The 15,688-nt window shown below is 38.9% G+C and overlaps 1 non-coding gene across 1 annotated transcript; it reads right to left on the bottom strand.

Annotated features, from left to right (window-relative positions):
• Window positions 1–221: 221 nt before the first annotated feature.
• Window positions 222–325, bottom strand: LOC112209267 (U6 spliceosomal RNA). Its single transcript, XR_002944019.1, has one exon. It is a non-coding gene; the product is annotated as a U6 spliceosomal RNA (small nuclear RNA).
• Window positions 326–15,688: the final 15,363 nt, after the last annotated feature.

The raw sequence follows: 15,688 nt of genomic DNA, 5'->3' as shown, positions 1-15,688 counted from the left end.
TCTCTAATGATCTGTGATGTTGAGCTTTTTTTCATCTGTTTGTTGGCTGCACGGATGTCTTCTTTTGAGAAATGTCTATGCATGTCCTTTGCCCACTTTTTAATGGAGTTGTTTGTTTTTTTCTTGTAAATTTGTTTAAGTTCCTTGTAGACTCTGGATATTAGACCTTTGTCAGATGGATAGATTGCAAAAATTTTCTCTTATTCTGTAGGTTGTCTGTTAAAAATATGGAATGCTTCATGAATTTGCATGTCATCTTTGTGCAGGGGCCATGCTAATCTCTGTATTGATCCAATTTTAGTATATATGCTGCCAAAGTGAGCACAGCAGCCTTGTTTTATAGGTGGAAATACTGAGGCTTGGAGTGGTTAATATGCTTAAGGTCACACAAGCAGCAAGTGGTAGAGCTAGAATTCAACCCAAATTGTGGTGTTTTTTGGGTAGAAAACGAATGTCTTCAATTTATATAGCATCTTGAATTGAGAAACCTCAAGTTAGGAAATGATGGTAATAACCACTGTTTTGATGATCCAGGGCCAGTTCTGACTGCTGAATGTAACATTTTCCATAAGTATGTGCTATAGAATTGCCTAGGAAATTCTATTTTAAGCTGTACGTTTAAGTGGTGAGTTACTGACTACTGCTCTTTTTTCTGTTTTTATTTTTACATATTATTTTAGCCACTGATGCTAGACAACTTCAGAAATTTAGGGACGTATACTAATTGTTTTTCAAAAGAACATTTCTTATAGTATAACTAAATTTTTTAAATGTGTGTTTTTTGTTTTTTTTTTTTTTTTTTGAGACAGAGTCTCGCCCTGTTGCCCAGGCTAGAGTGCAATGGCACAATCTCGGCTCACTGCAACCTCCGCCTCCCAGGTTCAAACGATTCTCCTGCCTCAGCCTCCTGAGTAGTTGGGATTACAGGCAGCTGCCACCATGCCCAGCTATTTTTTGTATTTTTAATAGAGATGGGGTTTCACCATGTTGGCCAGGATAGTCTCGAACTCCTGACCTTGTGATCTGCCCGCCTCGGCCCCCAAAGTGCTGAGATTACAGGTGTGAGCCACTGTGTCCAGCTGACCAAATTGTTTTTAATTAGAGTGTCTACATACACTCCTATACCATCGTACTTCTTTAATTTCTTTGGGAAAAACATTAGTACCAGAAATGATGTAATACTTTATGTGCCTATTCTCTTTATTTATGTTTTAATTCTATTTAATAAGTATTGTTGCTTACTAGTTCAAGCTCAAAAAGCATGCATAAAAAACCAAATTTAAAAATTTAGTTATACTATAAGAAATTTTCTTTTGAAAAACAATAAGTCCCTAAATTTCTCAAGTTGTCTAGCATCAGTGGCTAAAAACCATATTTTATGCATGCTTTTTGAGCTTGGACTGGTAAGTAACAATATTTATTAAGTAGAATTAAAACACAAATAAAGAGAATAGGCACATAAAATATTACATCATTTCTGGTACTAATTTTTTTCCCAAAGAAATTAATAAGTATGATGGCATAGGAGTGTATTTAGACACTCTGATTAAAAACAATTTGGTCAGCCAGGTGTGGTGGCTCACGCCTGTAATCCCAGCACACTGGGAGGCTGAGGCAGAAGGATCACTGGAGGTCAGGAGTTTGAGACCAGCCTGGCCAACATGGCGAAACCCCATCTCTAGCAAAAATACAAAAAATTAGCCAGGAGGCTGAGGCAGGAGAATTAGTAATCCCAGCTACTTGGGAGGCTGAGGCAGGAGAATCGCTTGAACCTGGGAGGCAGAGGTTGCAGTGAGCCGAGATTGCACCACTATACTCCAGCCTGGGTGACAGAGTGAGATTCCGTCTCAAAAATAACCTCCAAAAAACAAAAAACAATTTGGTGGCCTAGCATGGTGACTCCTGACTGTAATCTCAACACTTTGGGAGGCCAAGGCAGGATTATCAGTTGAGTCCAGGAGTTTGAGACCAGCCGGGGCAATATAGACCCTGATTCTATTTAACAAAACAAAACAATTTAGTATCACATTCTTTTTAAGAATGATTTGAAATATAAAAAAGTGTACTTTGTGTTCTAATAATGGAAGTAAAAATATTCTTATTTAATCACTTTCTGTTTATAGAATATACAGCAAATATACTCTGTCGGCAAGTCTGTGGGGAAACAGGCTGTCTAATATATTAATCAATTCACTTTTCCTTTTGACCCAGTAATTCCACTTCTGAGAATTTATACTGCAGATATATCCATAAACATAAGGAATGAAACAATATAAGATTTTTCATTGCAGAATTTTTTTAGGAGAAAAATACTGGAAACAATACAACTATTCAACAGCAGGAGATTGACTAAATAAATTATGGGTTATACGTCCACAGAATGAAGTACTATACAACTATAAAGAGTGAAGGAGATAAACAGTATGGTTCATCAAAAAACAAAACTACCATGTGACCCAGCAATTCCCATTTCTGGGTATATATCTGAAGGAATTGAAATCAGTATCTCAAAGAAATATCTGCACTCCCAAATTCATGCAGCATTATTCCCAATAGCCAGCAAAAAGGGTGCTAGGGTAAATAAGACAGGATTAGCTATTCTAGAGGCAGCACTCAATCAAGAGAAGTTATGCAAAGTCTTTCCCAGAAATATCTAAAAATAAGACAGTATAAAAACAAACCCATCTGTTTAGTAATGAATATATATTATAGCCAATAAAAGTCTAGAAAATAATTTTATAAGTTCCACATGGAAACATTTGAAACTTTAAAAGGCATGGCCTAATATGGTGAACAGAATGTTTCTATTAAATGGTAGAAATAGGAATTTGTTGGGAAAGTAAAAATTTATTGTTTATTGTTAAAATGAGTATTTTAAAAAAAGGATTACTTTTACCCCATTTTTTGTGAGTTAATCAGAACTAAATTCTACATATCTTCACTTTGCCTTGGGGGTAAGCAAAGATAATTAATGTAAAATTTTAAGAATTTAATTAATTTTAAATTATAATTGACATATAATAATTTTACATATTATGGGGTAGTGTGATGTTTCAATACATGCAGACATCATATAATGACCAGATCAGGGTAATTTTTATTAACTTCTGATCATCTTTGTTATTATAAGGGATCAGGGGCACAGATATTTTTAGAACAGTAGATCATCTAAGAAATTTTTTCTCTTTGCCTTGAAATGTATAATCAGATTATGTTTTTTTTTTTTACTGGAGAGGTTTACAGAGTGCTTGTGTTTTACTTGACAATATACTATTATTTATTTGTTATTTCTTAACACATGGCAGCCAAGAACTGGAAGGAATTGGCAACAGTGAATGCCAGGCAGCAGGGAGAAACCAGTGTGGAATATTAATTTGTCACAGAAAAATCCACGAGCTACAAATCTACATGTGTATATATGCAAGTGTTACCTGTGAAATTAGGCCAAATTTCTTCTGAGGATTTTAACTACTGAAAACGAATGCCATTGTTTGAGAGTTTGACAGTAAAAAGGAGGAAGATAGGGTCACATTTTATTTTCTATTTCAAATGAAATTTATTCTTTCTCATTTGTGATTAATTCTCATTTGATATGCTGGCCTCAGCATTTCTTTGGTTTATGCTTATTTTTCTAGTTTCTTTGGACACGGAGCTTGAAAATAACATGCAAACTGTGGGCATGCCTTTGTGTTTGTGGGCAAATAAAGCATTAGGATGCCTTTTGGATTTAAAGCTTGCAGTGGCTGGGACCTGCTTCCATTACAACTCTTGTTCCTTTGCTAAAAGGGGCCGCTTCTCTCAGGAAACAGCTTCCTCCATTCAAATCAGAGGTTCAATAATTAGGTAAAGCAACAACTGCTTCGGTTCTCCATTTTTTGTGGAATAAATGAAAGTACGTGTTCTGTAATAACTTTATTGTGGTACTCAAAGGGTATTAAAATGTATTATTAATTTTAGATGATAGAATTAACTCATTAAATAATTTTGTTTCCATGGTTCAAGTGTACAAATAGTTGGAATGACATTTACAACCATGTCCAATTATTGATCTAACCAAGACACAATCGGTTCTCTGTTTGTACTTAATATTTCCTAAATTCATGTGTTTTTCATGTGACCCTGAAATTGCTATGTAAGGGTATAATAAAACCTACTGTGCTGATTAAGATCAAAAGGATAAGCAAATATGGATTAACGTAATGACAGGCATGGAGCGAGTTAGGAAAGCGGATTAGGGCAGCGGAAAGCACTTGTAGCACACAGATGAAAGCGTGCAGCTGCACCTCACCATCTACTAGCTGTGCAACTCTGTTACTTAACATGTTGGAGCCTTAGCTTTCTCCTTTTATAAGCAGGGAGTAGTAACTACCTTGCAGGTTATAGTGATGATTCCAGAAAATATTTTTATAGTGTCTAGCTCCATACCAACACTTGATAGAGATTCACTGAAATGGAAGCTGCAATTTCTGGTTTTTAGAAGTAAATACTTAGGATAGGATTCTACAAATATTTCATTTTTATAAAAGGTGGATAATTTTATTTTACACTTTCAGAGTAGATATGAAAGCAAATAAATATAAAAATGCATTGGTGGGGGGAAGTCTGGTTAAAAGCATAGATCTAAGAGCAGGTATTAGCAGCATGTGGCAGGAATTTGAAAGGTGGCAGCATCTTTGAAGGCCCAGGCAGGAAAACAGAACCAAGGTACCTTCACAGAAGAAATTCAAGATGGGGACCTGGTCACAAAAGCGATGGGAGAGCTGAGAGGAATCAGAGGTCAGTGAGGCAACAAAGGGTTTACAAATGTCAGGAAACTGCTATTGCTCCCAAGGTAGGAGGAACAAAGGAAGGAAGTGGTAGAAGCAGAGCTTAGGAAGGCTGGAGAGAGTTGGAACCATGGCAAAGGCTCAAGCCCTGCTTGAGATTCCACACAAAGCAGAGAGAGAGAAAGAAGGAGAAATACCCTGGCTTTCCCCCTTCCCACCCCCCGATCTCCAGTCATTGCCTCCCCACTGGTCAATTCTAACTAGAAACCAATTGTCAAAGAGGAACTGGTTTGGAAATGCAGTTTGCAGAGGTCAGTGACCTGCAATCCAGAGCAGAGTAAAGGAAGGGCAGAGAATGGGTCTGAGACCAAGTGGACAAATGACCAGCACAGTGACATTCACATTTATTTTCTGAGGAATTGTTTGCGTGGCCTGGGACAGGATTACAAGGCAGGTAGTTTACTGCTTTTGCTTTTTTCCTTTCTTCACTATCAGTGCCTTCTCTCCCAGGATTTTGCACAGGGCAAGTCTAGGTACTGAGATCCAAAACTGTGATTAGACAAGAAGGAGGCTCATAGTTACCACAAGTTAGATTAGAGTATCTCTTCAAGTCCAGAAAAGGAAACTATGGCAGGAAAACACAAATACAAGAAATGGCTTATTCTTCTAAGCAGATAAAATAGATTCTTCATTGGCAACAGATCTATAATCAATGTCAGTGGAACAATCTGCAATAGACTAGAGATGACGGTGATGGGAACCAGATGGTGAGGTGCTGTTATATTGTGAGGGTGGAGTCAAGAGGATTTACTAATTGATCCGGTGCAAGCATGAGAGGAAAAAAAGAGTGGAGGATGATGCCCAAGTTTATGCTGAGCAACTGGAAGCCATCATTTATTCAGATGAGCAAACTGCAAGAGAGAAGGTTTGGGGAGGATAGCAAGAATTTGGTTTTTTGATATGCCAAATTTTAAAACTTTTTGTTCTCAAAGGATCCTTTTCAAAACTGCCATTTTTATTATTTTTTAAAATGTAATGCAGGAGGCACACTACTGAAACCAGGGAAATTATTAAGTGAAAGTCTATACGTCCAAACATGGAACCCCATCTTTCTTCCATCCCTTGATTCTGAGAAAGCTGGCAGACAAGATTTACCCATTCACTGTTCCCCAACCCTTCCCCCAACTACAAGAGATTTGGATACTTACTACTCTTGGGAAAATTGATTCACTCAAGAAAAAATTCCTTGCCGAGAGCAGTGGTTCACGCCTGTAATAACAGCACTTTGGGAGGCCGAGGCAGGTGGATCACAAGGTCAGGAGTTCGAGACCAGCCTGGCCAACATGGTGAAAACCCGTCTCTACTAAAAATACAAAAATTAGCTGGGCCCAGTCTGGGCAACAGAGCAAGACTCCATCTCAAAAAAAGAAAAGAAAAGAAAAAATTCCTACAGATACCAATAATTAGGGATTCCCCACAGGAGTATCTGAGTCCATAATCACTCCATAGTCATTCCCCACAAATTCACAAGCTCCACCTAAGAACTCCCACTAAAAAGTGAAATTCTCAAAAGGGGGAAATAAGGAAGGAGACCACCACTTCTCCTGCTGCCCTTCCCTTCCCCCCACCAACCCCTTCCCTAGTTTATAAGATAGGGAAAAAAGGGAGAAAGCAAAAAGTTGAAAAGAAACAGAAATAAGATAAATAGCTGGACAACCTCGGCGCCACCACCCGGCCCTGGTGGTTAAAATAATAATAATAATATTAACCCCTGACCTAAACTACTTCTGTTATCTGTAAATTCCAGACATTGTGTGAGGAAGCACTTCAAAACTTTCTGTTCTGTTAGCTGATTCATGTAGCCCCCAGTCACGTTCCCCACACTTGCTCGATCTATCACGACCCTTTCACGTGGACCCCTTAGACTTGTAAGCCCTTAAAAGGGCCAGGTATTTCCTTTTTGGGGAGCTCAGCTCTTGAGATGTAAATCTGCCCAAGCTCCCGGCCGAATAAAGCCTCCTTCCTTCTTTAACCCAGTGTCTGAGGAGTTTTGTCTGTGGCTCGTCCTGCTACACACCCATGCACAATTCCAAGCATACTTTAATTCCACATTGTATATATGAATGGACAGGCAAAAATCAGACTTAGCCTGGGCTCAGTGTTCCACCCTGGGAGATATAGAGGCCAGGATCCCACCCCCACTCATCATCCTCAGAATTCAGTCAAGAATTATCCTGAGTTTATCTCTGACACCTGGTAAACACTATGTCAACAACAGTCAGAACTTCTGAAGAAGAGTAAAGAAGGAGCTGATATAATTGAAGATGTTCTCCAAATTGCCTTTGAGAAGCAATTGACAAAGAAAAAGAACCAGGCACTAAAACTGGCACAAATGGATGAAATGTGTAAAAAGAAAATCAGAAAAGATAAATTGGAGGTGCCTTAAAGGGGACGTAAAAGTATTTTTCTAATAATGATAATTAAATATAATGTTTTCTCATTAAACGTAAGTATATTTATTTCAGCTATGCTCAGTTTAAGCATTGTAATCTATAATGTTTCATTTACAATTGTGATCCATTAAACCATTTAGCGTCTCTGAATAAAATAGGAAAGGAGGTCATTGGAGGTCAGAGCTGCCAATGGTCTATTGTAATAATGAAATCATCTTTTCACATAAAGAGTAGAATCACTTCTTTATACTCTACTGTCTCATGTGAACAATACCAGATTTAGTTGGGGTGGAGGGGAGTAATGAAAGCTGCATATAATTAGAGGAGAACTCCCCAGAAAGAAGTAGTATTGACAGTGTTGATGAAACACACCATTGAATTTATTTCTTTGATTTACTTAGCCAATGCTGCATGTGTGAAATTCTGGAGGGAGCATTTAAGGGTGAGATAAGATCATTTTGGCTTGAAAAATTTTACAAACTATTCCCATGATAAATGAAATAGTACATGAGACAGTGGGTGGCAGAGAGAGGGAGTATGTGGAAACTCTGTACTCTATGCTCAATTTTTCCTATCAACCTAAAACTGCTTTAAAGCATTGTCTATTAATTTTTAGAATTGTATTTAATAAAATAGGTCTTTTTGGATACCTTTAGCCTTAGAAGCCTACCAAAATTTTATGGCGATTTCAGCTTTTTTGCATTGCTCTTTTCCTTCCTTCCTTCCTTCCTTTTCTTTCTTTTCTTTCTCATCTTTCTCTTCTTTTCTTTCTGATGGAGTCTCACTCTGTAGCCCAAGCTGGAGTGCAGTCGCATGATCTCGGCTCACGGCAACCTCCACCTCCCAGGCTCAAGCGATTCTCCTGCCTCACCCTCCCGAGTAGCTGGGACTACAGGCACCAGCCACCATGCCCAGCTACTTTTTTGTATTTTAGTAGAGATGGGGTTTCACCATGTTGCCCAAGGTGGTCTCGAACTCCTGAGCTCAGGCAATCCACCTGCCTCGGCCTCCCAAAGTGCTGGGATTACAGGAGGCGTGAGCCACCGTGCCTGGCCTTTGCATTGCATTTTCTAAGCAAAATATAAAAACAGCATGGGAGAATGACATTACAATTGAAGAGGTTTTGCAGTCTAAACAAAGCAGGTCGTATTCTTTTTTTTTTTTTTTTTGGGTTGAGGGGTACGTGTGCAGGTTTGTTGTATAGGTAAACTCATGTCGTGGGGGTTTGTTGTACAGATTATTTTGTCACCCAGTACTAAGCCTAGTATTCAATAGTTATTTTTTCTGCTCCTCTCCCTCCTCCCACCTTCCAACCTCAAGTAGGCCCCAGTGTCTGTTGTTCTCTTGTTTGTGTTCATGAATTCTGGTCATTTAGTTCCCACTTAAAAGTGAGAACATGTGGTATTTGGTTTTCTGTTCCCAAAGCAGGTCATATTCTATAGACACTGTGTTTTTGCTAAGTATTCAATACATAAAAACAATTCTAATTTTTTTTAATTAATTATTTATTTATTTTTGAGACAGAGTCTGTCTCTGTCGCCCAGCCCAGAGTGGAATGCAGTGGTGCAAACACGGCTTGACCTCCTGGGCTCAAGGGATCCTCTAGCCTCAGCCTCCTGAACCACCATGCCTAGCTTATTTATTTATTTATTTATTTATTTATTTATTGGTAGAGACAGGGTCTCACTTGGTTGCCTAGGCTGGTCTCTAACTCCTGGGCTCAAGCAATTCTACTGCCTCAGCTTCCCAAAGTGCTGGGATTACAGGTGTTAGCAACTGCACCCGGCCTTTTAATTTTATTTTACAGAATTCATGATGTGTAAATTAGTAATGCCAATCAAATAACAATTTAAATTTACAGGTGGTGGCTCATGCCTGTAATCCTAGCACTTTGGGAGGCCGAGGTGGGTGGATTGCCTGAGCTCAGGAATTTGAGACCAGCCTGGGCAACACGGTGAAACTCCATCTCTACTAAAATACAAAAAATTAGCTGCGCATGGTGGTAGGCACCTGTAATCCCAGCTACTTGAGAGGCTGAGGCAGGATAATTGCTTGAACCCAGGAAGTGGAGGTTGCAGTGAGCTGAGATCATGTCATTGTACTCCAGCCTGGGCGAGACAGCAAGACTCCATCTCAAAAAATAAATAAATAAATAAATTTTAAAAATATGTATTTGTCATTTTCAAGAAAGATTAAATTGAAGTTTAGAATATATTTGAATGTTTGTAGTTACAGTATTCAAATTCTGAGAAGGTAATTCTAAATATCTTATTAAAATTTGTTAAACCTTAGCCCTCATTCCAGTATTTCTTATGTGTTTACAATAACTGGAATGATACATTTCCTTTAACATTAAAAAAAAAAAAAAGAGGCTAGGCACTGTGGCTCACGTCTGTAATCCCAACACTTTGGGATGCCAAGGGAGGCAGATCATGAGGTCAGGAGATCAAGACCATCCTGGCCAACATGATGAAACCCCGTCTCTACAAAAAATACAGAACTCAGCTGGGCGCGGTGGCACGCACCTGTAGTCCCAGCTACTCAGGAGGCTAAGGCAGAAGAATCACTTGAACCCAGGAGGCAGAGGTTGCAGTGAGCCAAGATCGTGCCACTGCACTCCAGCCTGGGCGACAGAGGGAGACTCCATCTCAAAAAAAAAAAAAAAAAAAAAAAAAAAGGTACATGGCACAGTAGAAGGTATCTCTTTCCTTAAAAGATTTTTTTGTAACTTATCCTAAAGGAGATATAGCTAGCCAGCTAGCTTCTGTATGTTTACGTACAGTAAAATAGAAACAGAAAATTAGCCATGAAAGAAGGTAAAAAGTCATCATAAAGGCTGTGAACTTAGTGTGATTGACTGTTTGATTTGCCTCTTAGCTTCCTGGTAGCTAGGACCAAACCAAATCAGAGTAGATTTCAGAAAGGAAGAAGCATACTTATTCTTCAAAACATGCATCATTCTTTCTGGCATTAAATTATAATAGCAATTTCTGACAAAGGATTACAAGAGGCCATTCAGCAAGAAGATGACCTTCAGTGATTGTTTAATAACAAAAACAACATCAAGTTTTATATGACTTTCTCTTATAATGTCTTTGGTAAAAGTTGAGCATATAACATTGAATCTTAATTCAGTACTGGTGACCTTTTTTTTTTGAGACGGAGTCTCACTCTGTCACCCAGGTTGGAGTGCAGTGGCGCGATCTCTGCTCACTGCAACCTCCACCTCCCGGGTTCAAGCAATTGTCCTGCCTCAGCCTCCCGAGTAGCTGGGTCTGCAGGCGCATGCTGCTTCACCCGGCTAATTTTTTATATTTTTTAGTAGAGATGGGGTTTCACCATGTTGCCCAGGTTTGTCTGGAACTCCTGACCTCAAGTAATCCACCTGCCTTGGCCTACCAAAATGCTGGGATTACAGGTGTGAGCCACCGTGTCTGGCTGAAATATAATTTAACCCAAAGAAAATACTTAGAATACCAAGGAAGACTATGGAAAATATTACCCTAGATGACTCCTCAAGAACTACTTCTTTCATCTGAGCTTTTGATATAAAAATAAAGTCTGGGCCGGGCACGGTGGCTCCCACCTGTAATCCCAGCACTTTGGGAGGCCAAGGCGGGCAAATCACTTGAGGTCAGGAGTTCTAGACCAGCCTGGCCAACATGGTGAAACTCCGTCTCTACTAAAAATACAAAAATTAGCCATGCATGGTCGCACATGCCTCTAGTCTCAGCTACTCGGGAGGCAGAGATGGGAGAATTGCTTGAACTCAGGAGGCGGAGGTTGCAGTGAGCCAAGATTGTGCCACTGCACTCCAGCCTGGGCAACAGAGTAAGACTCGTCTCAATAAATAAATAAATAAATAAATAAAGTCTGAGGAAGACTCAGGAATGTTGGCATTCTGTGTAGCTGATGAAGGCAGAGCCAGGAGCTTTGGAAAACAGATGGGGTCTGATGAACAGTGGTGAGGTAGGATAGAAGACCCTCATGTCTGCATATAAGTAGGTCATAGGAATAGGTATCAATATGCAAAGTCAGGGATTTTTCTTAAGAGGTAGACTTGGATATCCCTTAACGTTTGCATTACTCCTGACTTGCTATCTCAGTGTTCCACACCAGAATATCCACAGCAATCATTTTGGTCCAAAAAAAAAAAATTCAAAACAAATGTAGGCAAACTTCAATAATGTTCCGTGGAGGATAAAACTCTGAAAGGTATAGCTCAAAAATATTTCAGTTTTATTAAGGTATTTGAGGCATATTTGAATTCTTAAACTCAATTATTCTCTCTCTTGTTATTACATCCTCACCATTACAATGGCCCTATGATGGGTGGAGTAGACCTTTTCATCCCTTAACTTGGGCTTAACCATATGACTTACTTCGGTCAGTGAATGCCAAGGGCCTTGTAAGCACAGGTTTGAAATGAGCATTTGGGCTTGCCCTCTTCCTCTTCTGCCTTTTGCCATGAGAATAATGTGCTGCTGGTCCAAGGAAGAGAAGAAATCTGTGGGGCAGCCTGGTGTAGTGGCACATGCCTATAGTGTCAGCTACTGGAGAGGTTGAGGCAGCAGGATTGCTTGAGTCCAGCAGTTCAAGGCTGTAGTGCACGATGATGGTGCCTGTGAATAGATACTGTGCTTTAGCATGGGCAACACAGCAAGACTCTGTCTGGAAAGAGGAAGGAAGGAAGGAGAGAGAGAAAGAGAGAAAGAAAGAAGGGAGGGAAGGAAGGAAGAAAAAAAAGAAAGAAAGAGAGAGAAAGAAAGAAAAAGAGAAAGAAAGAAAGAAAGAAAGAAAGAAAGAAAGAAAGAAAGAAAGAAAGAAAAGAAAAGAAATTAATGGATTAGACTTGGACCCAACCTACAGCTTGGAGCCAAGCCCAGCTGGGTCCAACCTAGGTCAGCTTGAACCACAACAGATCCAAAGATGGATGAGCAAGAAACAAATGCTAATTGTTGTAAGTCACTGAGTTTTGCAGTGGTTTGTATAGAACATTATCATTGTAATAGCTGACTAATACGATATCGAAGTTTACAAAACAATTCATCTATATAAACATTTTTCCATTTCAAACAGTTTTCACCTTCTCTTTACAGATTTCTTAGGAACAAGACTTTGGTTATGACAATTTTGAGAAATACTATGAATTAGGTTATTTTAAATGTTTCATTTTTAGATGGTAGAAATAGGTACATAGATTTCCTTTTTTAGACAGAGGAAATGGGTACCTAGTTGACCATTCACTGTTGATATGAGTACCAGGTTGTCTGATTATTTTTCTAACCATAGCTTCTTATGCAAGAAATAAAATAAGCATGTGAGCCTCATAATTATATTCTATTTAAGGATTAGATGAATTAGAGAAGGGCATTTCCTTTGTCTACCACTTACATAGCATCCAAAGGAAAAAAGATTTCTGAATTTTTTTTACTTTTAAATAAAAATATCTACTACTATAACAAGATGTGTCTTCTATGACAAATAATTCAAAGAGCAACCAGCATAAGTGTTTGAGAGTGTGAGATATTGAACTAGCATTTATGGAGCACTTTCCATATGCCAGGTTCTGAACTAGATAAGGAAAATAAATCTCAGAAAAGACCAAACAGTCACCATGTGGAGAAAAAAGTCAAGATGCAAATCCAGGTCTTTCTGCTTCTGAAGCAAAGATTCCAGATAAAGGTTTGTAGCCTATATTTAACACCATGATTAACCCACTCAGACACATTTGTTGTGGTCTGTACAATTTTTTTTTTTTGATAATTTGAATAGTCAATATTTAAAAACCAGCTGACTGCATAAAGAAATCCAGATTTCTGACTTCTCTTAATAAATTGACAAAGGTGGCAACACTGGGCCTGACCTGACAACTGTCACTCAAGCTAAGTCACGGAGGGTCCTTTAAGTAGGACCCAAGCCTTTTTAGTTGGAGGTTTTCTTGCTTGTATTACCTAATGGTGCCCACAGGCTGGCTTCATGCATGTGGGTCATGGACAGTCCTACCGGCCCACATGCTTAGAAGATACTTGTGCTTGATTTAATGTTCTGCTATCACTATTTGAAATTCATTAAAATTCTTGATCAAGGAGTCACAAATTTTTATTTTGCACTAGGTCCTGCCAATAGGCCTTTGCATTTACAAGCTCTGCCCTAAAATTCTTGCTTTTTTCTTTACCTTGTGCTACTTGTCTTACCTTTACTAAAAGTTTTCTCATCAATTCAGCAATGAATTAATATTAGTTCATTCCTATCTATTTTTCACGGATGATCAGATTTTATGGGGCCTGAAGCTGAAATAATTTGGAAGGTTTTCTTTTAAAAATATATAATTACAAATGTGAATATTTGTTTAAAATAATAAAAGAAGACTGGGAGTGGTGGCTCATGTCTGTAATCCCAGCACTTTGGGAGGCTGAGGTGGGAGGATCGCTGGGAGTTCAAGAGCAGCCCTGGCAACAGAGCAAGACTCTGTCTCTACAGAAAAGTTAAAAAAAAAAAAATTAGCCTGGCATGGAGGTGCATGCCTGTAGTTCCAGCTACTCAGGACGCTGAGGTGGGACGATGGCTTGAACCAGGGAGTTTGAGGCTGCAGTGAGTTCTGATTGCACCACTGCACTCCAGCATGGGTGACAGCAAGAGTTTATCTCCAAAAAAAAAAAAGATGTTGTTTCTTTTTTATTTATTTATACATTTTTGCATGTTATATAATTTATTCGTGTTAGCATTCAGACATTTTTAGGTGGGGAAGATGATTTGCAGAATTCACTACAAGGTACAACAGAAAATCATATTTGAAAGGACGGTACATCTGGTGCAGACCGGCAGTGGTACGATTCCAAACAAATGTCAGATGAGAGCGCTTCATGGGGAGAAACTGAAAATAATAATTTAAAGCTTCATGAGGCAAGATATGTTCTAATTTAAAACACTAAGAAATAGTACCATTAGTTTGTTTTCTAAATTCTCAATGAAATTACCTAGGTGTGGTGGTGCACACCTGTAATCCCAGCTACTCAGGAGGCTGAGGCAGGAGAATCGCTTGAACCTAGGAGGCGGAAGTTAAAATGAGCTGAGATTGTGCCACTGCACTCCAGCCTGGTCAACAGAACCAGAGTCCCTCTCTAAATAAATAAATAAATAAATAAATAAATCCTAAATGATATGTACAGAATATGTCTGGGAAACAGTAGACACCTAATTATTTATATTGATTGACAGTTTAAGGGACAAAAGATTAAAATTACAATTATAGGGTATAATAATAGCTATAATAACTTTTTTCTCAGTATGGTTGTATGGTTTATGGTTTACTGATAAGTTCACACATTTTTAAATTTCTGCGCATTTTGATGAATAATAAAGAAGTGCCTTTAGCTAATCAAAGGCAAGTTAATCACTTGCTCAGGCACAGAAGGGAAAAAAAGCTACTGCAACACAGAATAAAGAAATTGTTCAAGGAAAAGTTTTTCATTCAAAAACCACTGCCATAAAACTTCAAAATGCTATGTTTTACGTGATCTTGTTTATTCAAATTCCCAAATTTTTACTCCCAAGGGCTGCATTGGTTTAATCCAAAATCCCTTATGTCAAACTGCATAAAAATACTTGTTAAAATGCCATCTTTTGTTATCAGGAGTTGGCTACTTAGACAAAAATCCAATTCATGTCAGAATTAAAGATGTTTATATCAAGTCCTTTAAGAAAGACTGAATGTCAACATAAATTGAGAAGTTGCCTGTTTTCTGGGTATTTCTAATTTTCAGGATTAGCTTATGTAATCAAACCTCATGGAAAAACACTCTACAAAAGATATGTTGGTATTGTGTATAGAAATATTTTGTTTGCAGGCCGGGCATGGTGGCTCATGCCTGTAATCCCAGCATTTTGGGAGGCTGAGGCAGGAGGATCGTTTGAGGTCAGGAGTTCAAGACCAGCCTGGCCAACATGGTGAAACCCCATCTCTACTAAAAATACAAAAAATTATCTGGGTGTAGTGGCACACACCTGTAGTCCCAGCTACTTAGGTGACTGAGGCAGGAGAATCACTTGAACCCAGGAGGCGGAGGCTGCAGTAAGCCAAGATCATGCCACTGTACTCCAGCCTGGGCAACAGTGAGACTCCATTTCCAAAACAATAAATAAATAAAAAGAAATATTTCGTTTGCAAATTGTATTTAAAAGTTGTATGACCTGTTGGCCGGGCGTGGTGGCTCACACCTGTAATCCTAGCAATTTGGGAGGCTGAGCTGGGCAGATCACTAGAGGTCAGGAGTTTGAGACCAGACTGGCCAACATGGTGAAACCCTGTCTCTACTAAAAATACAATAAACAAACAAAAAAACAAACAAATAAATATTAGCCGGGTGTGGTGGTATGTGCCTGTAGTCCCAGCTACTTAGGTAACCGAGGCTGGAGAATCACTGGGACCTGGGAGGTAGAGGTTGCAGTGAGCCGAGATGGAGCCAC

The sequence above is a fragment of the Pan troglodytes genome, chromosome 4 (assembly GCF_028858775.2).
Source record: "Pan troglodytes isolate AG18354 chromosome 4, NHGRI_mPanTro3-v2.0_pri, whole genome shotgun sequence".
Classification (NCBI taxonomy): domain Eukaryota; kingdom Metazoa; phylum Chordata; class Mammalia; order Primates; family Hominidae; genus Pan; species Pan troglodytes.
This window is presented reverse-complemented; position numbering and strand designations above follow the sequence as displayed.